Raw genomic sequence first — 26,040 nt, 5'->3', positions numbered from 1 at the left:
ATAGATTATTATTATTTTCATATCCTACACTATACACTGTCTTTAATAGGAAAAATATTTTCCCTCTTAAGCTTCAAAATTTATTATGCACACAGATCAGTTTGAGATGGCTTACCAGGCAAAATCTGCTTAGTTGGTCTAGAGGAGGGAGAGTCACTTAAGACTGTTCTCCACGGAGGGCTGGCCGAAGCCTGCTCAAGCCAGGCGTCTGATGCTGTGCTTCATGGAGGATGTATGTGTGGTTGTTGAGAAACATGTACCGATTGCATGCCAATGATATGTTACTGGACTCAGGCAATCAAGGACCCGGGGATGGCATAAGACCTGGCAATCCGTCAGGGTTGACCAGAAGGCCAATCACGACAACTCCATGTTAAGCCCTGTGCTCCCTGTGCTGCGGGACCACTGACCCAGCGGAGGGGTCTATCCTAGTTCCGGGAGCAGCACAGTGCAGGGGATGGCAAAGTCCATCAACCTCCCACGCTCTCCCTTTGAAAGGGGTCCCCATGACTGGCCTTACTCTTCTCTCACGAGTGGCCTATGTTCCTGCTGAGTCTGAGCTTGAGTTTTCCATCCCGCAAGCTGGGCAGTCAAACAGCCCATCACTTGGGCCGGCTTTGGATTTGAGATGAGGCCAACACCATGGAGGAAGTGCGTTCCTACATTTGGTGGTCGGGCTGCGTTCAAATTCCAGCTCCGTGATGTCCTAGCTGAATGGTTTGCTTGACATCTCTGAGCTTCAAATTCACCATGTGGAAAATGGGAATAATAATAACATAACTGATAAACTTGCTGTATGACATCTTAAGACAGGGAGACTTATCTTGGGAGGATCAAGGGACAATGTCCCGGTGTACCTGATGTTCCACACTAATCTTAGGTATTAAACACGTTCTGATCTAGTGAAAGGATGCTACCCGTGGAAGCTGGAGACTAAGTGGCGAAGGGGAAATATGAGGAGGGAGAAACAGGTGAGGGCATCAGGAAAGGCATCATCGTTGCAGGCGATTCAGAAAAGAGCAGGGGTGTTAAGATGGGTTTGAGAATGTCCTTTCAGTTAAAGGGACCTGGGGCAAATGGTCGGGGGAGGCCAGGCATGCACTGGTTTGTGGCAGAGGTTGGAAGGGAAGGTGTAAGTGGAAGTTAAGAGTTAGATTGGGTTATAGTCATAATGGGACTTAAAGGTTTACTATAATTATGAGGGGTAGTGGCCCACGTAAAATGTGTTTTCTGTTCCTTTAACCTGCTATGGTATCCCAGGATGAACGAATCAAATAAACACACAGAATATGCTTCCTGCCAGAGGGGCCTCTTTGAAAGGGATGGTCCAATTAGTGGTTCTGAATTCTGCAGTGCCAATCCCAGTTGTGATTGGGAAGCTAGCCTTTGTACTAATTGACAAGGTACATGATTACCCAAAGGTTAGATACTTGCTAATGTTGGATGCTGATGGATCAGTTTCAATTCACAACAACCCCTCTGTACAACAGAATGAGACACACATGGTCCTGGTGCAGACTCACAATCTTCGCTATAGTTGAGCCCAAGGTTTTAGCATCCATGTCACCCCATCTCATTGAGGACCATCCTCTTTTTAGTGGACCCTCTACTCTATCAAGCTTGATGTCCTTCTTCGGGGACTGGCCCCTCCTGATAGCCTGTCCAATGAAAACCTCGCCAGCCTGACTTCTAAGGAACATTCTAGCTGTACTTCTTCCAAGACAGATTTGTCCGTTCTCCGGGCCCTCCATGGTGGAGTCGATATTCATTGACGACACTGCAATTCACATGCACGGGGTCACCTTCTGTCTTCTTTACTCATTTTCCAGCTTGTGCCTACATGCATCAAATCAATTTAAAATATCATAGTTTGGCCTAGGTGCACCTGAGTCCTAGTGACATGTTTGCTTTTGCACACTTTAAAGAGGTCTTGTACAGCAGGTTTTCCCAAAGCAATAAAAATAATAAGCCCCACTGCCATTGAGTTGACTCCAACTCAAAGTCATCCCATAGGATAGTGTAGAACGATGCCTGTGGGTTTCCGAGACTGTAACTCTTTATGGTAGTAGAAAGCCTCATCTTTCTCCCAAGGAACAGATGGTGGTTTAGAACTGCTGACCCTGTGGTTAGCTGTCCAATGCACAACCCACCATGGCAACAGGGTTCCCGTGCAAGACATCCTCTGATTTCCCGACGGCTGCTTCCATGAATGCTGCTGGGGAGTCTATCTTTTCTCTGTGTCACAATGATGCTTTATCAATCGGTTGTGAGGATTTTGTTTTATTTCTTTGTGTCAGGGAACGTCTTTATTCACATTGCTTGACCGCCATCATTGTGGCAGAATGAACCGGCGGGGGTTCCAGGCAGATGGGGCCCGTTGGTGACGGGCATGCCTTCTTTTGAGTGCTCTCTGGGCTCTGGGTATGGGTCTTGAGTTTCTCCTTCACTGGGATATCTTTTTAAAAAAATTTAAATTAGCACCCAGAATGCTTCAGCACTAACTTCTCCATCTCCAGTCTTGTTCAGTTCTTGCAAGAGGCCATCGAGGGCAGCTGGAGTGTGGAGTAAGTTTGGGAATTCTGCTCATCCTTGGCCAGCCAGTCCAGGGCACCTTCGTTGGCTGCACACTTGTCGCCGGCGCTCTTCAGCTCGGCGGGAGACTTCTTCTTTTTTTAAAAACATTTTATTAGGGGCTCATACAACTCTGATCACAATCCATACATATACATACATCAATTGTATAAAGCACATCCGCACATTCCCTGCCCCAATCGTTCTCAAAGCATTTGCTTTCCACTTAAGCCCTTTGCATCAGGTCCTCTTTTTCCCCTCCCTCCCCGTTTCCCCCTCCCTCATGAGCCCTTGATAATTTATAAATTATTATTTTGTCATATCTTGCCCTATCGGCGTCTCCCTTCACCCGCTTTTCTCTTGTCCGTCCCCCAAGGAGGAGGTCACATGTAGATCCTTATAATCGGTTCCTCCTTTCCAACCCCCTCTCCCTCTACCCTCCCAGTATCGCCACTCACACCCCCGGTCCTTAAGGGATCATCCGCCCTGGATTCCCTGTGCCTCCAGCTCCTGTCTGCACCAATGTATATCCTCTGCTCTATCCAGGCTTGCACGGTAGAATTCGGATCATGCTAGTGGGGGGAGGAAGCATTTAGGAACTGGAGGAAAGCTGTATTTGTCATCGGTGCTACGTCGCACCCTGACTGACTCATCTCCTCCCCTTCGGCGGGAGACTTCTTTATGCTCATTGTGGCGGCCTGGTGGCCTGGTTGCCCCCAGGAGCCATCACCAGAAGGAGCAGCGAAGTGTCGGTTGTGAGGATTTTCGTTTTCTTTATCTTAGGATGTCATCCACATGGAAGCCTGCGGTCTTTGATCTCCATCTGTCAGTGCCTTCAAGTCCTCTTCGCTTTCAGCGAGCAAGGCTTCCCATCTTCCATCGCGGCTGTCAGTGAGCCTTCCTCCCATCTCGATGTCTGCTCTTCCTATCGCCCGACTTTGCAGACGACTGGCTCAGCACACCCATGGATTCAGGATGGAAAGGATACACCTCAGACACATTCCTTGTTTTCAATCCGTTTGGTCTATTTGAGCCTCCATGGGGATCCCTCGAGGGTGGACCCCTGCTGGTGTTTGAAATCCCAGTGACACAGCCTCCGGCATCAGAGCCACGTGCAAGCTGCCAGTGCAGGACAAACTGACCAGACAAGCCGAGAGTTAGGTACTTCAAGGTTATTTATAGGACTACGAGGGGCCTTCAAAAGGTTTGTAGAAAACTGGAATGAAAAAATAATGGAATTTTCCCATACACCTTCTGAAGCCCCCTGGTATTTGCAAATGTGGGTAATCAATCCTTTGATATGTTTTCAACAAGCAGGAGTAAATAAGCGACAGCTTTAATACCAGGCACAGGCCTCTCTTCCTTGTGAAGGCACCTTCCTTTCACCAGGCTGTATCCAAACTTGTTGGCATACTTTGGAAATTTCTTGAGGCGGGAACCACCCCTTCCCACGGACTGCTCTAAAAACACAGTGATGATGGATAAAATAAAAAAGGAGACTGTCAGGAAGACGGAGCTACATTAGATCGCAGAGTATATTTTGGAACGCAGAAGTGGGATAGAAATGCAAAATGGCAAGGCTGCCTTCAGCTCGCAGGGCTCTGGGTCCAGGAGCAGAAGGCTGACTGCAAAGTACATTATGTGAACGAGGTACTGAGAGATGACCGTGTTGCCAGACTTTGCCTTGGGCCATAGCGCCTATCTGGTTGCAAGTCTAAGGTGGGAAAGAGAGGTACATAGTCAGCTCTCTTAAGCTGCAAACCCAAGCTGCCGGCTCACTCTGACGGGTCCTGCCTCCCCCCACCTCCCCGGTATTAGCCTGGACCACTCTCTCCAGATTGCCTTCATTAGCGTTCATTCCAGAGAGAGGGCCTGAGGGTCTGCCAGACAGAGTCTCGTTAGTAGAGATAAATGGGGAGATGATAGATAAGTAGATGGATGGATGGATGAGTAGGGAGGCAAGTGGCTAGGCAGGTAGGTAAGTAGATAAAATAGGTTCCACTAAAATGGGTCTATGTATCTGGATGCTAAGATAGAGGGGTGGGGGAAGACCATTTTGTTTTGTTTTTTTTAAAAAGATAGTTAACAGAATCAACATTAGGGACACAAATAATGAAATAACTTTCTAGTCGGGCGGAAAGAGGCTTCTTGGTGCAGAGGTGTGGGAGGCTGAGTCCATCTTAGGGTGTAGCGCAGATCACACGCTACGCCAGCGGTGCTCAGCCTTCCTCTTACTGCCACCCTCTCATGCAATTCCTCATGTGGTGGTGACCCCCAACCAGAACATTATTGTCATTGCTATTTCATCAGAAACACTAATGGGAGTATGGATACCATGAGGGTAGGGGGAAGGTGGGGAGAGAAGGGTGGGGCCAGGGGGAACCAATTGCAATGATTGATGTATAATGCCCCTCCCCCCTGCTTCGGGGACAGAGTGGGATGAACAACAGAAACGTGGGTGAAGGGAGACAGCGGACAGTGCAAGAGATGAAAATAATAATTTACCATTTATCAAGGGGTCGTGAGGGTGTGGGAGAAAGGGAAAGAAAAGGAGGGCTCAAGTGGAAAGAATATGTTTTGAAAAGGATGATGGCAACCCATGTACACGTGCTTGACACAGTGGACGTATGGATTGTTATAAAAGCTGTAAGAGCCCCAATAAGATGATTTATTAAAAAATACAGAAAAGAAAGCTGATCTTAGGTATTGAGTAGGGTAAATAAAAATAAGTCTGCCCGTAGGCATAGAATAGCAGAGTACAAAACCTCAGCCAGTGGGAGTCCCCACGAAAGGAGCTGCTCATCTGGAATACGACCCAAGGGCCCTGCTGTGCGGTGGTTGAGTGGCTGGCAGCGAAGAGGGCGGCCGGTGGTTTGAGCCCACCAGCTGGTCCCCGGGAGAAAGATGCAGCGGCCTGCTCTGTACAGACTCTCCACAGTACAGGATGCCCAGAGGAGTCACTGACTTGACAGCGAGGGGTTTGGCTCATGGTTTATTCTCTTATCAAGAGCTTCCAGGAGACCCGCAGAAAGGCGACCTGCCTGCTCTGCAGGGACAACGGCTAGGCACCAGGAGACCATGGAGGGAAATCACCGTCAAGTTGCATTTTATACATAGCCCACCTGTCATTCACAGGCGAGGGCACAGTACAGACATTTCAGCCAACTGAGAACGGAGAGCATTTGCCACCCATAGACCGCCCTGCCTCTAGCCCCTTTCTGATGGAGCTCCACTGGGAGGCGGCCACGTGTGCAGGTAGACAAGTGGACTTTGCAGCCAACCTCTTTTTTCTTTTTCAACGTTTTATTAGGGGCTCATACAACTCTCATCACAATCCATACACACATCAACTGTGTAAAGCACATCTGTACATTCATTGCCCTCATCATTTTCAAAGCATTTGCTCTCCACTCAAGCCCTTGGCACCAGGTCCTCTTTTGGAGCCAAGTTCTTTAGAGTTGCCTCCCAGCTGGGCAACTGTGGACAAAGGACTCCAACTCCCGTGGTCTCAGCTTCCTCGTTTGCAAGCTGGGGATCCTGAGCGTGTCGGTCTGAGGACGGACTTAGGCCACATAAGTAAAGTACCCAAAAGAGTTTCCGGGGGGAGTGACTTGAGGATGGAAGCACATAATAAGAACAATCTAAGAATAAGACAGTGGGAGGGCGGGGGTGGAAGTAGACATTATAATTAGCATTGGCAAGGAGAGAAACAGAGATCGATGCGCAATAAAGGCAACAGTGATAAGTTTGAGCAATATAGTTGAGTAAAGATACTTTACAATTGATTATGATAATAATTTGAGCGAGCGAGCGAGTGTGTGTGTGTGTGTGAACTAAACCTGGAACTCACAGTGAGAAGATGGCGGGCGGGGGTGCAGAGGGGCGGGGATGTTCTTCATGGGGAGTTCAAATAAGCAGTGGCCTGGATGTGGTCAGGAGGAGGAGACCATTGCAGGAACTTGCAGCTACTTTTTACTCGAGCGCAATAAAGATCTAAAAGATAGCCGCCAAACCAGACAGGGTCCCGGTTTAAAAAAAAGGAGATGGCAAGGGTTAGGGAGGTTAGGAAGAGGGAATGTCAACATTTTAATAATCCGACAGACGGCCGGAAGGGACCAAAGGGACAAAGAGAAGAGGATGAGGAGATTAAAAAGAAAAGGTTTAATGGTCTTGGATTGTGTGTTTCATCAAACCAATGACAAAAGTCCCCCCCCTGCTGTGTGCACACATGTGTATCTGTAGGATCACATGAAGTTGGTCATCATCTGAAAGGCCAGTTACACAGCTTTAAGATGGGTTACTTGAGGGTGGAAAGAGGGTGGAGGATGAATTGTCTGTATGTCTGTATCAGAAGGCAGTGACACTAAAACCACACTGCCATATGCTTCTCCGAGAGGGGCAGAGGTTCCTGTGGAAATGGAAAACGGTGCTCACAGGCCACTCATGTGATTTTTCTCTGTCACCAAGTGCTGACCAAACATATTCAAATATTGACCCTGTCTCAATGTAGGCATGGGTAGATAAGTACTGTCTCTCTCCAGCCCACAGGTATTGAGTTGATTCTGTCTCGTTGCTACAGGACAAAGTAGAATCGTTCTTTTCTTTCTGAAAATCATTTTACTGGGGGGTTTTGCAGCTCTTATCACCATCCATCCATCCATCCATCCATCCATCCATCCATCCATCCATCCATCCATCCATCGTCTCAAGTGCATTTGTACCTATGTTGCCATCATCCTTTTCTAAACATTTCCTTTCTACTTGAGCCCTTGGTATCAGCTCATTTTTTTCCTCCCTCCCTCATGACCCCTTGATAATTTATAAAGCATTATTATTTTCATGTCTTACACTGACCGCTGTCTGTCCTTTATGGCATTGGAGACTAAAGGTTCACAAAAGCAGACAGTCTCATCTTTGTCCCACAGAGCAGCTGGTGGGTTAGAACTGACAACCTTGTAGTTAGTAGCCGAAGACCTAACCCACGATGCTACCAGGGCCCCTTGAGGAGTGCTCTGAGCTCTGTTATCACCTAGTAGCCTGGTTGGGAAGGGGTGAGGGTAGAGAAGAGAGACTCAGTGCCCAGGATGGCAGTAACAAGTCAAGGGAATGCCGTGTCTGAGCTGGGTGCGGAGGGGCCTGTGCGGTTGTGTGTATACTATGTACATATACACATCGATGTATACACACACGGGCATATGTGCACCTGAAGAAACATCTATCAGTAGAGAGCAGGGCAGACCAGGGGCCAGTGTTCTCAAACCTCTCATTTTTAAATGTCTCCTGGAGGCATTTCTAGTCTCCAGATTTCAAGATTCTTCTACCCTTTGGTATCGCAAACCTCTCATTTCATAAGACTAGTCAATCATAGCAACTCATTCTAGAGGAAAAAATCAATTTCAAGAAACAGCCTTGTGCCTTGCCCTGCTCCCCTACCCCCCTACAGAACGTGTGCGTGCACGCGCACGCACACACACACACGCGCGCGCACGGATTTTCAGAAGCCCTCCCCAGCATCTTGGCTCTAGCTTCCAGCAGAGGATGTGCCCAGTAATTGATGAGCATTTCCACCGGGGACGAAAGCCCAGACAGGAGTGGTCTGGGCTTTCAGGTAGCCCCTTCTCTTATCATCAGCACAGTCCACAGCGATCACATTTGGGCAAACGCTCTCATTTATTTCAAAAACGACTCCATTATTCCAAGTCCGAGGGACTCGGCTTCTTCTTCTGTGGGATATGCATTCCCTGCCACCAGGGGAACCATCATAACCAGACAAGATTAGCGCGGTCTATCTGAGGCTTAGGCATTTGGCTATTGTCGCCGCTTAATTAAGCTAAGGAGCTTATGGGGATCACTATTAGAGAGGGTGACAAGGTTCCATAAACATATTCCGAGAATTAAGTCAACAAGCACATTCGTTGGAATGTGTAGGTGAGAGTAAGGAATGCATTCAGCCCAGCAACCGGGATGCATCCCTTTGCCGCTGAGCATCCCGGGGCTCTTGGTTGTGCTGGCATCCGTTCAAACGATGCTACTTAAGATGCTTTTGGGAAGCTCTTACCACTGTAAGGGAGGCCACAGCCAGCTTCAAGGCCTGCTCAGGAGGAGGAGGAACTGGAAATCCCAATCTGGTTTCCAGTTGAAGGCCAGCTTGGCTCCAGTGGGGCCAGGGCAGCCTCACATCCCTCCTTGCAGCCCCACAGGCAGTGCGGGGGACACTCCTGGGGTGCTGGTGTGTTTGAGACTCCTTTGGTCCCATGTGTGTGTGGGTGGGACAGACATTTGGCACTTGTCCCGAGGGTCCCCTGGACTGCCCTGGAGGGCCAAGCGGGGCTCCCCAGCCAAGGGTGAAGAGGGAGGACAAGGTGTCTTTGGCAGTTGTTGCTGGTTCACGCCCTCTAGTTGGCCCTGACAGGCCGGCCTCCCCACACAGTGAAACACTGCTCCATCCTGCACCAGCCCTGTGGCCAGCCCTGCGGTGACCTGGGAGCTAAACTAAACCTCAGGCAGGACAATATTCGGTCCGCTTAAAAGGCTTGGAGTAAAACCTGGAGACAGGGACGTTTGCGGTAAGGCTCTTTGACACTCAAGGGTCACGCACAAAGTTGTGCCAAACCACAGGGGTCTTTCTTTATTCAACAGCAAACTACAAAATGCTTAGCAGCTGAGTTCTCCACTTGACCCCCATGGAGGCGGGTCTCCCTCTGAGGGCGGAGTTCCCACCTCTCTGACCCTGCCCCCAGAGAGTTCTGAGCTCTTCCGTGTAAAAGACAGCAGTTTCTGTCTCCACGGGGGACTCAAGCCTGTTCCGTTTAAGTGCCCCTTGAGTTTGGGGGGAAGGAAAAAGAGTTTGAAGGGACAAGGTGAGGGCTTGTCAAGTGTCTGGGGCAAGGTTTTCCCACAAACTTCTCCTAGGACGGCCTTGCTACCCTCAAAGAAATAGGCAGGCTCATGGTTGTGACGGAAAATATCCCTCAGCGCTATTCTCGCCCACGCTTCACTTTTCATAAGACATCATCCTAATGCGTCCCTTGATCATCCTGTGTCCTTTAGAAAAAACCAACCAAGGTCATGAGCCCTTTTGGTGCAAGGGAGGCAGGAGTCGACCGGGGCGAAGTAAAGCACTGATGAAACACACACTACTCCTCTGGTTCCGTGAGGGTTCCTCACGCCCCACTAGCATGACCCCGATCCTGCGTTTCACTGCGGGCTGGGCTGCCGGCCAGGCTGCAGCATGCCCACAGGTACAGATAAGAGCTCAGGACACACGGAATCCAGGTCAGATAAAGCCCTCAGACACAGAAACGGGACTAGCGATAGCAGGAGAGTAGTAGGAAGGTGGGGAGAGGACGGGAGGAAGAAACCGCAGGGGAAGGGAGCCAGTGGTTGGTGTAAGATATGAAAATAATAATCATTTATAATTTATCAAGGGGTCACGAGGGTGGAGGGGTGGGGAAGGAGGGTAAAAAGAGGAGCGGATTCCAAGGGCTCAAACATAAAGTAAATGTTTCAAAAGTAATCATGGCAACATATGTACAAATATGCTTGATACAGTTGTTATAAGAGCTGTAAGAGCCCCCAATTAAATGATCGTAAAAAATAAAAGATAACCCCTTTTAAAACACCACAAAAACAGTTTCGATAACCTGCTGAGCTGACCGATCTGCCTTGAAGTGGCCTGTTACATCCCTTTGGAAGCCAGGGCTCTGATGGGGCCTTTGATTCACAGGTGCCCTACTGAGACTAAGACTTAACACAGAGAGCCTTTGTCTGTCTGTGGCCATCCACTGATCAGGGATGTGCGTCAACGCAGTTGGCTTGGGATGAGCATGGGCCGGTGTGAACTTGAACCCTCGTGGGAATGCTTTTGGACTTACCTTGCAGTAGACTCTCTCGCTCCAAGATAAAACCCGATTCTACTCCCTTCACTTCAAAGCAGCTGGTGTTTCAAATGGCCAACAGAAAGAAAGAAACCCCGACTAAAGGTCATCCCTGGTGAACCTGCCAGCTTGCCTCCGGAAGGATTCGCTGGCGCTTCGGGAGGTGGGAGTTGACCTCCGTCTGAGGAGGCTGGAGATGAGAAGAGGCACATCTATGGTCTGAGTCTGCACACGGAAGCCAGACAAGGCGGCCATGCTTTCAGTTCGCGGGTTCAGAAGCACCTTTCTGTGTGGCCTGAACAGGCCGCGTGTTCCTGGTATAATGCGCCAGGTCCTTCCTCTATCAAGGGACTCAGGACCTTCAAGAGTTCATGGGAGGATCCCACAATCCTGGAGTTGCAGATTTTTCCAACAGCTTGCTGAGCATCCCTTGTGTCCCACTGGCTGGACCAGAGTATGGACATGGGTACAGATCAGAACTGGAAACACAGGGACTCTGGGACAGATAAACCTCTCAGGACTTATAATGAGTAGCAATACCAGGAGGGTAAGGGGAAGGTGGGAGGAGAAAGGGGGAACTGATCACAATGATCTACATATAACCCCCTCCCTGGGGGACAGAAAACAAAAAAGTGGGTGAAGGGAAACATTGGTCAATGTAAGACATGAAATGATAATAATTTATAAATTATCAAGGGTTCATGAGGAAGGGAGGGAGGGTGGGAGAGAGAGAAAATGAGGAGCTGATACCAAGGATTCAAGTAGAAAGAAAATGTTTTGAGAATAATCATGGCGACAAATGTACAAATGAGCCTGACACAATGGATGGATGGACCGATTGTGATAAGAGTTGTATGAGCCCCCAAGAAAATGATTACCAAACCAAACCAAAGACCCTCCCTCCACCCCCACCTCCAGGAATTGTTTCCACCGGCCCTGAGCCTTCCATGAAGCCTGTGTGTGTCTTGCTGCCCTAGTCGGTTGTGACAGCTGAGACGATGGGGCCCTCAGACCAGAGCCACGACCACAGCCATGGCTCCACCCGACGAGAGCGTGCCCAGCGGAGGGGCTCCTCTGCAGCAGCAAGGCCAGGGGAGGGTGCTGCAGGGAGGGGATCCGAGGTTGAATTCCAGGGGTAGTCGTTGGAGAACCTCTTAGGAACAGCTGGGGGAATGTTTGGAGAAGAGTAGATTCATTTCAAGCGGGAAAGCCAAGGGGACCATTGGCTGTGTTCTGGGAATCCTAAGGAAGCCCAGCCCCGTTTGGCTGTCACATGCTGGTGAGACCTGGAGCTGTGGGACACATGGGGAGAAGCTTCTTCTCACGGTTGTCACCCCTCCAGGAACGAGATGGGTGGCTTCTCAGGGCAGGCGAGAGGCAAGAAAGCCGTGCAAACCGGAAAAGTGTAGCGTTCTTTCAAATACAGACTGGCTGATAGCACTCCTAACCCATGCCAATCTTCGCTCGAGAACTGCTGAAGAAATGAAATCTGGATACATTTGTTCTCTCTCTCTCTCTCTTTTCTTTTGCTCTTAAAAATCTCAAAAGCTAATCTTTTGCAGACGGTCCTCTGCTGGCCATGTTGGCCAGGCCTTGTGGGGTCCAAAACAAACACACCTGATCTAGATTTGGTCAACATCAGGAGGCCCAAGAAGTGGCCAAGGAATTAAGAGAGGAATCTGAAGATTGTTCTTTATCCCGAAAGGCCTCCACTTCAAATACCTCCTGCTTTGCGGGCGTTTGGGGGCGTGCGTGCGTGGTGAGCAGGGGCGGGGAGCGGGGTGGTGAGGTCGATGCCTATGAATACATCCAGGCTCTTGTCGAAGGATGCTGAGGCTGACCGGCCACTGGAAGCAGACGCGGCTCCTTCTTTGTGGCGATGGGGGTTTATCATTTTTATTCTCTTCGAAGTCGGGGGCATCAAGGAAGCGGGGGTATGTGCGACATGCAGTTTCTGTGGAGAACTTAGCTCTGGGCCTGCCGGGGACAACATACCGGAGGTCATGACTTCCTGGGCCACAGAATGTCAGGGAGCTGCTTTGCACGGAGGGCATGTCAGCTGACTCATGCCCACAACCCTTAGCAGCTGGTTATGTTCGCAGTGTGGGCGCATTTCGTCTCTTTGGTGGTTTCTACCTGGATCGTGGAACATTGTTGATGGTGTTGATACAGCTGTGGGCTGTGCCCAGATCTTGCACATACTGAAAGCACCAGTAGGAATTTGGAGGGTGGACTGAGTACCTCTAAGGCCTAAGAGTGGGACATTATCAGCATGGGCACGAGGTCAGAGGTCTAGTGGGGGGTGGGGTGGGGGGTTTCTCAACTGCCTAGCTCTCTCTGGTCCAACCCGCATCTTCCGGCCCCTCACGCTGCCACTCTCCTTTCACAACCAGAGTGATGGCTACCTCTCAGGGGCCCCGGGGACTCTGTGGTTTAGCCACTGGGCTGCTAACCCCGCAGGCTGGCGGTTTAAACCTACCAGCCTCTCCCTGGGAGTAAGACAAACTGTCTGCTCCTGTGGAGCTTTACAGTCTCAGATGCCCCTTGTGGGGCCACCGGGAGCAGGAATCCACTCCACGGCTGTGAGGGGGATCTTTGCGTGCTTGCCCCCCACCCCATAGCAGGCACTCGCACAGTGGTTTATTTGGGAAGGGGTCCCCGAAATGCCGGTGTGACCTGGGGGAGGCAGGCAGCCAAATCAAGGGCACAATAGTGAGCCAATGGCAGCTGGAGCTCCAACCTGCCGGGGGTGGGGTGGGGGGACTCTGTGAGCCTGGGTGGGACTCACAGCTCATAGCTGCCCCTCTTGAGCGGAGAGGGGGCTAGGGCTGGGGCCACCAGCTTCCAGCAATCATTGGGAAAAGTCTGTTGAGGAGAGAGCATTAATTTCTCCGAGTACTTCCAGCAACCGCTCCCCCACCACCACCACATGTATCCGACAGGTTTGGACAACCAGAGGGTGTCTGTTCTCAGGCTGAGCCGAAGGTGCTGGCAGATGAGCTCATACTCTCATGCCTCCATGTGGTTTGTGGAAGGGGTATGGCTGGGGCTCGGACGGCACTCTCTCTACCCTTTATTGCATGTTCTCCATCCTCTTAGTCTCAGAAATAGACTCCTGCCTACAGCTAATATAGTCTCTTATAAACAGAGCTTGTTTTTCTGGCAACCGAGCCAGGAAAGAGAAAGAGGAAATGAAATATTCCAGTGGTCCACTGCCTGGCTGCCTAGAGGCCTGGACGGTTTTATGGGGCAGGGGCTTACTCCTGGCCTGATGGATGGAATGGCTGTAGGAGCCCCTATTTTCCTACCGACCTTATTTTAATAAAAACCAGGTTGCCTAGACCAAAGCAGAGGCCAGAGGAGACTCTGAAATTTGCTCTTGAACGTGTTTTGTTTGTTGGGGGCCACAGAGTTGGCTTCAATTCATAGTGGCTATGAGGACAGCCAGCCAACACACTGCCGTGGTCATGACTGTGACTTGAGGTTTGAGCCTATTGCTGCCGTCGCCATGTCAATCTAGTTGAGGTGGTTCCTCTTTTTCCGGACCCTCTCCTGAACATGCTGTCTTCTCGTGAAAACATGTCTAAAGTCCATGAGCGGAAGCCTCTTGTTCCTAAGGGAAGTTTCTAATTCCTGACTGTGATTCCACCCAGACAAAGTTATTTGTTCAGGGGATCCGTGGACCTTTTGGCATTCTTTGCCAACATCACGATTCGATTGTGTGAATCCTCCTGTGGTCTTCCGTGTTCATTTTCAGCGTCCACATGGATATCTGGCAATTGACAATACTACAACTTGAGTCAGGTCACCTCAGCCCTCTAAGTGGAGTGCCCAAAGCACACTCTCTGCCACTGAGCCAATTCAAACGCACAGCACAACCCTATAGAGCTATCAGAAAATCTCCCGAGATAGCTTTAGGAGATCCATAGATTTAGTGGGATTGACCAGAGAAGGAGGTTTTGTGATGACCACCTCGTATAAAAGGCCCCTGAGTCGTTTACAAGACAAATTATTATTATTTTTTAAGCACACCTGTATATATGTTGCCATCAACATTTCCAAAATATTTTCTTTTTACTTGAGCCCTTGGTATCAGCTCTTCTTTTTCCCCTCGCTCCCCTACTCTTCCACCTTCATGAATCCTTGATCAATTATACATTGTTATTATTATTTCTTATCTTACACTGTCCATTGTCTCCCTTCACCCACATTTCTGTTATTCGTCCCCTTTAGGAGAGGGCTGTATATCCAACCTTGTGATGGGTTCTCCCATTTCCCCCCTTCCTCACTCCCCCATAGCACCCACCTACCCTCGTGATATCACTACTCCCACTACTGTTCCTGAGGGTTTATCTGTCCTGAATTCCATGTGTTGAGAGTTCTTCTCTGTACCAATGTGTGTATTCTGGTCTAGCTGGATTTGTAAGGCAGAACTGGGTCATGGCAGTGGTGTTGGGGAGGGAGAGGAAGGAAGGCTTCAGGAACTAGAGGAATGATGTGTGTTTCGTAAATGCTATACTGCACCCTGGTTGAATCATCCCTTCCTTGTAACCCTTCTGTGGGGGGATGTCCAATTTATTACCGATGAGCTTCAGGTCTCCACTCCAACCCCCTCTTTTGCATCAATATAATTGTTTTGGGTCTTTTGATACCTGATCCCATTGACACCTCATGATCACACAGGTTGGTGTGCTTCTTTCATGTGGGTTTTGTTGCTTCCCTGCTAGATAGCCGCTTGTTTAAATTCAAGCCTTTAAGACCCCAGATGCTATATCTTTTGATAGCCGGCCACCATCAGCTCTCTTCCCCCATTTTGTCTTCAGCAATTGTGTTGGCAAGGTGAGTATCAAAGATTGGCAGGTTATTAGAGCAAAGTGTTTAGGGAGGCCTCGAGTAGAGGCCTAAAGTTCATCTGCTATCTTAATACTTAATATATAAATATATGTACATTGGCCTCCATTCTTTTTATTTTAAATTAATATATTTACATATATACATGCCTATAGCTATACTTCTGTAAATAGCTTTTGCCTCCTACCTCTTCCCTCTATTTCCTTTCACCTCCCCCTGTCCCACTATCATGCTCACCCTCCAGTCGGCTCTCAGAAATTCCTCTTGGATACATTACACTTGATCAACCCCCACCAGGCATAATACATCCTCCTCGCCATCAATTTTAGATCTCTTATTGTTCCCTGATCCCTGAGTTTGTTGGCTCCCTACTCCCCCTCCCTGCCCACTCTTCTCCCATGTCCCCCCGGGACTGCTAGTCCCACGGTTTTCTCCTTGGGATTGTTTGTTCTGCCTATCCTATATAGATAGACATAGAACAACAACAAAAAACAACATACAAAACAAACAAACAAGCTACATAATTCCAGGTCTGTGTGCTGACCCTGATGAGTGTTTTCCAGTTAGGTCTAATGAGGTGCAAGCCCTGTCCCTGAGTCAGAAGTCTGTTTTCAGAATTCCTTGGGGACTTGGTTACGTTGCTCCCCTTTCTGTCCTGTTGTACTCCCTTCACGTTTCACCCTGCTGTGCGTGGGGCAAACCGGCACACTTTCTGCACAGGGTCTCCAGTGCTGTCCCCCGTAACACTATGGGTCAGTGGGGGAATGTATTGTCTCATGGAGTGGCTGCTCTGAGCAGGAATGTCGTCCATGGATGTTTCTCTTTCCCTCTTAGTTTGCACTGTGTGGTCTGGGCAGACCTGCCACACTTCCTGGGCTATATCTTCAGTGCTGTCCTGTGTATTACATTCTTCTGTGGAGGGTGTCAACACAGCTCAGCTTGGGCCCAGCCCCATCATCCTTTCTGTTAGTTCACTGTTCCATGCCCGTATGTCGCCCTCAAGGCTTGGCGCTCTGGAATGGGGTGTGGTCCCTCTGTCTCTTTCCAAGACAATTGTTTAAGGAGCCCTGGTGGTACAGTGGGTTAGTGTTGGGCTGCTAACTAAAAGGTGGCCTGTTTGAAACCAAGGGGAAAAATGAGGCAGTTGTTTTCCATAAATATTACAGCCGTGAAAACGCTATGGGGTGTTCCACCCTCTCCTATCGGGTCACCATGGGTTGGAATTTACTCAGTGGGTTTTATTACTCCACCCAAAGGCCCTGCCTGAGAAGCCTGTGCCGTCTGGCTTATTAGGGAGGCTCTGCAGGGGCACTTTGTGCGCAACACGGGAGTTTTCTTTGTCTTAGTTTCACCGGGACTTGCCTATGGATTTGTGTGGCCCTCCAGGACATTGTACTTAACAGATGAACAATAAATTGCTTCATGAACAAACACAAATCTCTAAAAAATAAAGAAAATGCAAAATAAAATAAAATAGTAAATAAATAGAAATCGCCAGAATTGCATCAATATATCACAAGCTCGTAGTCATCAATATGCTATTCTTTCACTCCTAATGGCCAACCCCAGGCAATAAAGAGTTTCTCCTGTGTTTTCTTTTAAAACGGTATAGCTTTACCTGCAGACCTATGATTAATTGTGACTTAATTCTTAAGTTGTGTATGATGGCATGAGATTCAGGCCAAGGTTCTGGCCTTCATTTTCTTCTTCTTTGCGTGTAGATGTTCAGGGGTCAGATCCTTTGTTGAAAGGACTATTCCTTCTCCATTGTCTTGCCACTTCTTCTTCTTTTGAAAAGCAATTTAAATATACGGGTCTATTTTCGGCCTCTCTATTTAGTGTTTCACCGATCTACTGTTCCCCAAAACCACACTGTCTTTTTTTTTTTTTTCACAGCAGCTTTTAAAGGAAGCCTTAAAATTGGGCCATGGGAATCCTGCAGCCTTTTCTTTCTTTTATAAAATTCTTCGGGCTTTTCTAGTTTCTTCCTTTCGTAGACATTTTATTTATTTATCTTCAAAAGCTAGGGCTTGATTTATTTTAAGGAATTGGCTCAAGCAGTTGTGGGAGCTGACAAACTTGAGGTTTGCAAGGCAGGCCTGCAGGCTAGAAACACAGGCAGGGTTTCTAAGTTGCAGTCTCGAGACAGAATTCCTTCTTCAGTTTTTGCTCTTCCACATTAATTGTAGAATCACATTTTCTTTAGCTAAAAGAAGTTTTGCTGGGATTTTGATTGGAATCTCATTAAATCTAAAGATCATGTTGGGAAGAATGAACATATTCCCTGTATTGAGTTTTCCTGGTCATGAACATAGCAACCTCACAGACCAGGGTAGAATTGCCCCTGTGGGTTTCTGAGTTGCAATCAACTCTACGGCAATGAGTTTGGTTTTTTTTTGAGGGGTTTCTTCATGAAGGTAGCAAGAGTCTCCCCATTTATTTAGGTTTCTGTGGGCTTCTTCCATTACTGTGGTAGTTTCCAGCATAGTGATATTGTACATATTTGGCTAGTTTCTTTTTTCTTAAACATTTTATTAGGGGCTCATACAACTCTCATCACAATCCATACATATACATACATCAATTGTATAAAGCACATCTGTACATTCTTTGCCCCAATCATTCTCAAAGCATTTGCTCTCCACTTAAGCCCTTTGCATCAGGTCCTCTTTTTTTTCCCCTCCCTCCCCGCTCCCCCCTCCCTCAAATGCCCTTGGTAATTTATACATTGCTATTTTGACATATCTTGCCCTATCCGGAGTCTCCCTTCCCCCACTTCTCTGCTGTCCATCTCCCAGGGAGGAGGTCACATGTGGATCCTTGTAATCAGTTCCCCCTTTCCAACCCACTCACCCTACACTCTCCCAGCATCGTCCCTCACACCCCTGGTCCTGAAGGTATCATCCACCCTGGATTCCCTGTGCCTCCAGCCCTCATATGTACCAGTGTACAATCTCTGCCCTATCCAGTCCTGCAAGGTAGAATTCGGATCATGGTAGTTGGGGGGAGGAAGCATCCAGGATCTGGGGGAAAGCTGTGTTCTTCATCGGTACTACCTCGCACCCTGACTGACCCATCTCCTCTCCTAAACCCCTCTATGAGGGGATCTCCAGTGGTCGACACTTGGGCCTCGGGTCTCCACTCTGCACTTCCCCCTTCATTCAATATAGGGGCTCATACAACTCTTATCACAATCCATACATATACATACATCAATTGTGTAAAGCACATCTGTACATTCTTTGCCCTAATCATTTTCTTTTTTTTCCTTTCTTTTTTTACATTTTATTAGGGGTTCATACAACTCTTATCACAATCCACACATGTATATACATCAATTGTATAAAGCACATCTGTACATTCTTTGCCCTAATCACTCTCAAAGCATTTGCTCTCCACTTAAGCCCTCTATATCAGGTCCTCTTTTTTTTCCCCCTCCCTCCCTGCTCCCCCCTCCCTCATGAGCCCTTGATAATCCACAGATTGTTATTTTGTCATATCTTGCCCTATCTGGAGTCTCCCTTGCCCCCCTTCTCTGATATTTGGCTAGTTTCATAGCTAATATTTTCTCCTCTTTTTGGAGGTGTCCCTGTAAATTTTACATGTATGTAAATTTTTGGCCTTAGAGTCTCTTCTGATATCCACTTTGGTCTTTTCGTTTTTATGACTGTGGTAGTTACATAAGCTGGTGTCAATTTAGGATTTGAGAGGATTATTAGTAAAGAGGTGGAATCTAGTCTGTCAATCAAGATATAACTAACGAGGCCTCTGTGTGGGCATGGCCTTCTCCTGAGAATTCTGAGAACTCCTGTATTTTCCTCCTTGGAGATGGGAGACACTTTCTCTCTCTGCTGACTCCCTGTGAGACATCACTGAGCAGAAGCTACATGGAACTACCCCCATGCAGCCCTGGGTGCTGGAGAAGCCACGTGGAGACCCCTGCCAGCACTGAGATGCTTACAACACTACTAGATCCAAAGACTTTCTACCCACTGGACTGTGATCGTCCTGCATTCGGCATCATTGCATGTGTTTTGTGAGTCTGAAGAGGACTTTATAGACTGGTATCAGGCATATGGGCTAATATTGGACTTATGGGCTTGGACTGGACTGGGTTGGGATGCTTTCTTAATGTACAATTACCCTTTATATAAACTCTGTCTTATACACATATGAGTTTCTATGAACTTGTTTCTCTAGTCTACCCAGACTAACACAATGACCTTTTGCTTTCTTCATGTATGATGTGATCTTACGTCATCCTACAACTTATCTGGTCTTCGATTATTAGTGTCCAATGTGTCAAATTGGTTCTTGAGGTGGTCTTTAAGTTCAGGTGGGGCGTACTTATGTTTGTGTTTTTGTTCTCATGAATTTGTTTTAATTTTCTTCAGCATTAATCTGAACTTGCATGTGAGCAATTGATGGCATGTTCCACAGTTGGCCTCTGACCTTGTTTTGACTGATGATATCCAGATTCTCCAAGTCTCTTCCCACACATGGAGTCGATTTAATTCCTGTGTATTCCATCTGGTGAGATCCACATGTAAAATCACTGTTTATATTTTTGAAGAAGGTATTTGCAATAAAGAAGTCACTGGCCTTGCAAAATTATATCATATGATTTCCAGCTTTCCTTCTATCACCAAGCAATATTTTCCAACTACTGAGCCTGCCTTGTGGTTTCCAACTTTCACATTCCAGTCGCCAGTAATTATCAACCACTCGGTTGCATATTTGATCAATATGAGACTGAAGAAGTCCATAGAATTCTTCAATTTCTTCATCACGGACTTCATTGGTTGCTACAGAAATTTTAATAAAAGTTGTATTATTTTATTTTCCTTGTAGGAAAATGACATATCTCATTTTACCTCAAGATAGATCTTGACATGTTCTTGAGGATGAACGTGATGTCACTGCTCTTGAATGTGTCATATTCCGGGCACAATAAACCATGGTTGTCCAATCCAAGATGGTCAATACCGGTCCTCTTCCGCTCACTCATACTTAGGATACCAATCATTTCTAAGAACTTCCAATTTTCTTAGGTTTAGATTTTGTACATCCCGTGTTCTTATTATTAATAAATGGTAGCAGCTGTTTCTTCTCATTTTGAGTCGTGATCCATCCACAAATGAAGACCCCCAAAGCACTGCTTCCTTGAAATCATTAAGCTCCACTCGACTTTGAGGGGCCAGCTCTCCCCCCCTCAAACGTCGAGTGTCTTTGAAACCGCGGGGCTCATCCTCTGTCACTGTAGCCTACAATGTTCATCGCTATTTCCAAGGTTTTCCCGGGCTAATCCCTCAAAGTAGATTGCCTCTCTCTTCTTCCTTTTTCTGTTCTTCATCTGGAGGCCCTACTGAACGCTGTTCACTGTGGATGATCCGACTGGCATTTGAAATATCAGTGTTGTAGCTTTCAGCATCACTGGAACATGCAAGCCACCACAGCCTGACAAGCTGATGGACAAAGGGGAGACTAAGTAAGTCATGATGCCCTTTCCTTTTGGTGGAATTCATCTGACAGGTTTTTGTAGTATTTATTTATGAGGGAATATTGGAGCATAATTTTCTTCTTTTTTTTTATACAGGGGAGAGCGCGAACGCAGTCCCCCACTACCACAAATTCTGCAGTCGAGTTTCCCACATTTGGGGAAATCGCAGGGGTCAGCACATCCGGAGTGCAATGGATAAGCCTCACCCTGGGAAAACCACCTTCATGATCATGGTGTCTCCCCTGCCAGGTAAGTATTAATTTTCTTTTTTTAAGATGTCTTTCTTCAGTGTGTGGTAGAATCCAACAGTGAGGCCATCTGGGCCTGGAGATTTGTTTTATGAAAGACTTTTCATTCCTATTTCAATTCTTTAATAGCTAAAGAACCATTTAGGGTCTCTCTTTCTTTCTGAGCAAGTTTTGGTCGTTTGTGACTTTCAAGTAATCTGCTCATTCATTTGCGTTGTTGAGCTCACTGTGTGGGCTGCTTGGACCAGTGCCTCATTCTTTCTTTCTCCAGGTTGCATTTACTTTGCTGTTGTCATTGTTACAAACGCACGTTAGGGACGTTGCCTAGATTCGAATTGTGAGACCATTCTCACCCTTCTTTTCTGAGCTTTCCCTCTCTCAGCAACACGAGGCCCCTGACCCCTAAGCTTCCTACTCAATCTTTCCAGTTGTTGCTGTCAAACTGAACCATGCTGAGCTCACTGCCACTAGTGATCCTGACTCATGGCGACCCTACAGGACAGATCTCTGGGGAGTGGGATCCCCATGTTTCTCCTGAGGAGCAGCTGGTACTCTCTAGCTGCTGACCTTGTGGTTGACCTCCCAACTCTTAACCCTCTGCGCAACCTGGTTCCAGTAGATGGATAGTTTTTAAAAGAGCATAATGCTCAAGGCAGATGACTTTTATCAGTGAAGTTAAACTAGTGTTCTTTTTTCCCCCAGACATATTATTACATTTTAATGAGATCCAATATATCAATTTTCTTTCTTTCACTTGTAGTCATTATATATATATATATACACACACACATACATTTTATTAGGGCTCATACAACTCTTATCACAATCCATACATAAACATACATCAATTGTATAAAGCACAGCCGTACATTCTTTGCCCTAATCATTTTCAAAGCATTTGCTCTCCACTTAAGCCCTTTGCATCAGGTCCTCTTTTTTTCTCCCCTCCCTCCCCCCTCCCCCCTCCTTCATGAGCCCTTGATAATTTATAGATTATTATTTTGTCATATCTTGCCCTATCCGGTAAGGCTAAAATATTTAAAATCTTTTTATTGTGAATCAGGTAAAGCTTTCCAGAGAAGACTATCGGTTTTGCATTTAATACTCGATACACATTTTGTTTCAACTCCTCCGTTGCCTCAGTGGACCATCATGTCCCCCACTTTCTCCTGATGCTTCTTGTTGTCATCCGGCATTCTTCTCTAACCTTCTAAACATTGCTCACGGGTAAACGCCTGCCATTTGGACAATAAATGGCCGATTGTTGTATCACAGGGGTGAGTTCAGCTCTGAACCCGTGGGGTGACTAAGATTCTAGTCTTGGGGGTCCCCTCAGCCTCTATCTGATCAGGAAACCTGATCTGTTGTATGATTTTGAGCTTTTTGCCACAGTCCACCCCCCCTTCCCTACTGCATTCAGTCCTTCTAATGTGGTCCTTTTCCGGGCACTTAGTAATAGTAGCCAGGGACCAGCAACCCTTTCCTGGCCTCAGGGTTGTGGCGAATGATAGTCTATTATGGTTTGCATGGTCTGTTAGATCACTAGACTAATTGTTTTTATATGCCTTTAGTTTTTGTCACTCTTTTTCCTCTGGACAGGGAGAAACTGATACTGCCTCTTAGATGGATGCTCATGAGCCTTTAAGACCCCAGTCACGACTCACCAAAGTAGGATGTAGAACATGTCTTTGTGACTTGTGCTATGCCAATTGACCGTGATGTCTCTTGAGAATATGACCCTGATTCTCTAGGTCCGGAGACTCATTTCCTCAAGGTGTTTGGTTATGGCTCAGATCTTTTTATTACTTTGCACCCTGTTTTTTCCACTATATCCATGGATATATTTTCAGCAGAAGTAAATACACATGAATAAATAACCTCTATCAAATGTACATACATCTATGGGTATATGTCCTTTCTCCTTCCTACGTCTGCTCAGCCCGGATGCCTGAAACATCTACTAGTAGATCCCCTCTGTTACAGGACTGTGGGTACAACAGTGCTTGCCTCTGTAGATCCCCTCTGTTACAGGACTGTGGGTACAACAGTGCTTGCCTCTGCAGATCCCCTCTGTTACAGGACTGTGGGTACAACAGTGCTTGCCTCTGTAGATCCCCTCTGTTACAGGACTGTGGGTACAACAGTGCTTGCCTCTGATTCTTGCCGATTTTCCAGTGTCTTCCCCCTGCTGCCATCATTTTTTGGGGGGTGGGTGGGGCAGAACCACTCTCTTAATGTGTATCCCCCCCCACCCCCCATCTGCCAGTGAACTTGTGTCTATTATCTAGGCTGGGAATCTCATCTCATCACTGGTAGGCACCAAGGAATGTTCCTGTAGGTAGGAACATCATTTCTTGACTTTTTAAAAACAATCTCCACTTGTGATGGACTAATTTCACTCAGCACAATGTCCTCCAGGTTCACCCATGTTAGGGGCTGTTTCACAGACTCATCAAACAAACAAACAAAACAACTCTCCCTGCCATATAGTCACTTCTGCATCTATCTATTCATGTTGTGCCTCTTCTTTCTCTGGGGACCAAGTAGAGAGATTGCTGGGTCATATGGTATGTCTAGTCCCAGTGTGTTGAGGCAACGCCATCCTAATTTGTATATAAGTGTTTAATGCTACAAAATTTTCTCTAAGCACTGCTTTAGCTGCAACACACACACACACACACACACACACACACACACACACACGACTCTCACTGACCCACAGAGCTTCGAAGGACAACACTGGAGGCACAGTGTGAGAGTTGTGCCCTATCTGATCCCACCACACCAGGGTGACACCAAGGGCGTACAACAGAGCAGCAAGGGGAACAAAGCAATGAATTCCTCAAGGAATACCAAAAATAGACTTTGGGGCTGGGGCATGGCACCCCATCAGACTCGACCGGAACACACTCCTAAAGGTCAACAAACAGACCTTGAACTATTTATAGACTTTTCTTTTGTTCTTGTTGCTATTGTTTTGCTGTCTTTTTTGGTGCATATTATTATCTCTGCAGGCCTACCTAGATAAGATAGGTGGGATAAACAATCTGGAGGAGGAAACAAGGGGACGACAGCTCCAGTGGGACATGGGAGAGGGGGAGGTGAGAGAAAGGAAGTAGGTGCTAACAAACTCAGGGACAGGGGAACAGCAAGTGATCTAAAATCAATGGTGATGGGGGGGGGGTGGCGTAAGATGCATGATAGGGCTTGATCAAGGGGAATATAACTGAGAGGAATTACTGAAACCCAAATAAAGGATGAACATGATAGTGGGACAAGAGGAAAGTAAAAGGAAATAGAGGAAAGAACCAGGAGGCAAAAGACATTTATAGAGGTCTAAATACAGGCATGTACATATGTAAACATATTTATATATAACGATAGGGAAATAGATCTATGTACATATATTTATAGGTTTAGAATTAAGTTTGCAGATGGACATTGGGCCTCTACTCAAGTATTCCTTCAATGCAAAAACACTTTGTTCTAATAACCTGGCATTCCATGATGCCCACCTTCCCAACATTATTGATGAAGACAAAATGGGTGCACAAGGAAATGTGGTGAAGAAAGCTGATTGTACCTGGCTATCAAAAGATATAGCATCTGGGGTCTTAAAGGCTTGAAGCTAAACAAGCGGCCATCTAGCTGAGAAACAACAAAGCCCACATGGAAGAAGCACACCAGCCTGTGTGACCATGAAGTGTCAATAGGATCAGGTATCAGGCATCAAAGATCCAGAAAAAAAAATCATATCATTGTCAATGAGAGGGATGAGTGGAGACTCAAAGCCCATCTGTAGACAATTGGACATCCCCTTACAGAAGAGTCATAAGGAAGAGATGAGCCAGTCAAGGTGCAGTATAGCATCAATGAAATATACAACTTTTCTTTAGTTTTTTAATGCTTTTCCACCTCCAAAGATCATGATCCCAATTCCACCTGACAAATCCGGCTAGACCAAATCATGTACCCAGTACAGGTAAGAGCTGGGAACACAGGGAATTCAGGACAGATAACCCCCTCAGGACCAATATTGAGAGTAGCCATACCAGATAGCTATACCAGAAGGGGAAGGGGAAGGTTGGGAGGAAAAAGGGGAAACCGATAACAATGGTCCATATATAACCCCCTCCCAGAGGGATGAACAATAGGAAAGTGGGTGAAGGGAGACATTGGTCAGTGTAAGACATGACAAAATAATAATAATTTATACATTATCAAGGGTTCATGAGGGAGAGGGAAGGCTGGGGAGGGAGGGGAACAATGAGGAGCTGATACCAATGGCTCAAGTAGAAAGAAAATATTTTGAAAATGATGATGGCAACAGATGTACAAATGTGCTTGACACAATGGATGGATTGTGATAAGAGTTGTACGAGCCCTCCAATAAAATGATTTAAAGAAAAAAAGAATATAGTCTGTCTTGATGGGCTTTCCAGGTGCACTTGGAAAAAATATGTATACTGTAATTTATTGGGTGGAATATTATATAAATGCCCATTAGATCCAGTTGGTGATGATGTTGTTCATTTCCTCTGATTACTTGTTGATTTTCTCTACTTGTTTTAATGGTTACTGAGAGAGGAGTTGAAGTCCCTGACTGTAATAAATGATTTGTCTATTTCTCAGTTCAGTTGTATACATTTTGATTCATGTATTTTGAAGCTCTGTTATTAAAGGCATACACTTTGGGATTGGCCTCCTGGTAAGTGGGTCATACCACCTTATCCTTGGTAATTTCCCTTGCTGAATAGTTTATTTTGTCTGGTATTAATCCAATGGCTCCACATTTCCTATGATGAAAGGAGTAGTTATGTCCTTTGAATTCACCTTCCTTATACCAAATATACTTTGTAAATATAAACAATATTGGTAGGGAAGCTTTTTCCTCTGATATATTAAGACATAATATCACTATAATCAAAATAATAAATAACACACTGCTAGTATAGGACAGAAGACCATTGTGACAAGATATAAAAGACAGAAG

The 26,040-nt window shown here is 46.7% G+C and overlaps 1 protein-coding gene and 1 non-coding gene across 2 annotated transcripts in view; both read right to left on the bottom strand.

Moving 5' to 3' along the window:
- LOC142452515 (kinesin-like protein KIF6) overlaps positions 1 to 26,040 on the bottom strand; it is a 134,449-nt gene that overhangs the window by 72,852 nt on the left and 35,557 nt on the right. The window lies entirely within an intron of this gene.
- LOC142454001 (U1 spliceosomal RNA) lies at positions 20,893 to 21,056 on the bottom strand. The gene has a single exon (XR_012785541.1). It is a non-coding gene; the product is annotated as a U1 spliceosomal RNA (small nuclear RNA).

The sequence above is a fragment of the Tenrec ecaudatus genome, chromosome 7 (assembly GCF_050624435.1).
Source record: "Tenrec ecaudatus isolate mTenEca1 chromosome 7, mTenEca1.hap1, whole genome shotgun sequence".
In the NCBI taxonomy this organism is placed as follows: domain Eukaryota; kingdom Metazoa; phylum Chordata; class Mammalia; order Afrosoricida; family Tenrecidae; genus Tenrec; species Tenrec ecaudatus.
The sequence above is the reverse complement of the archived record's forward strand: the minus strand, read 5'-3'. Positions and strand labels throughout refer to the sequence as shown.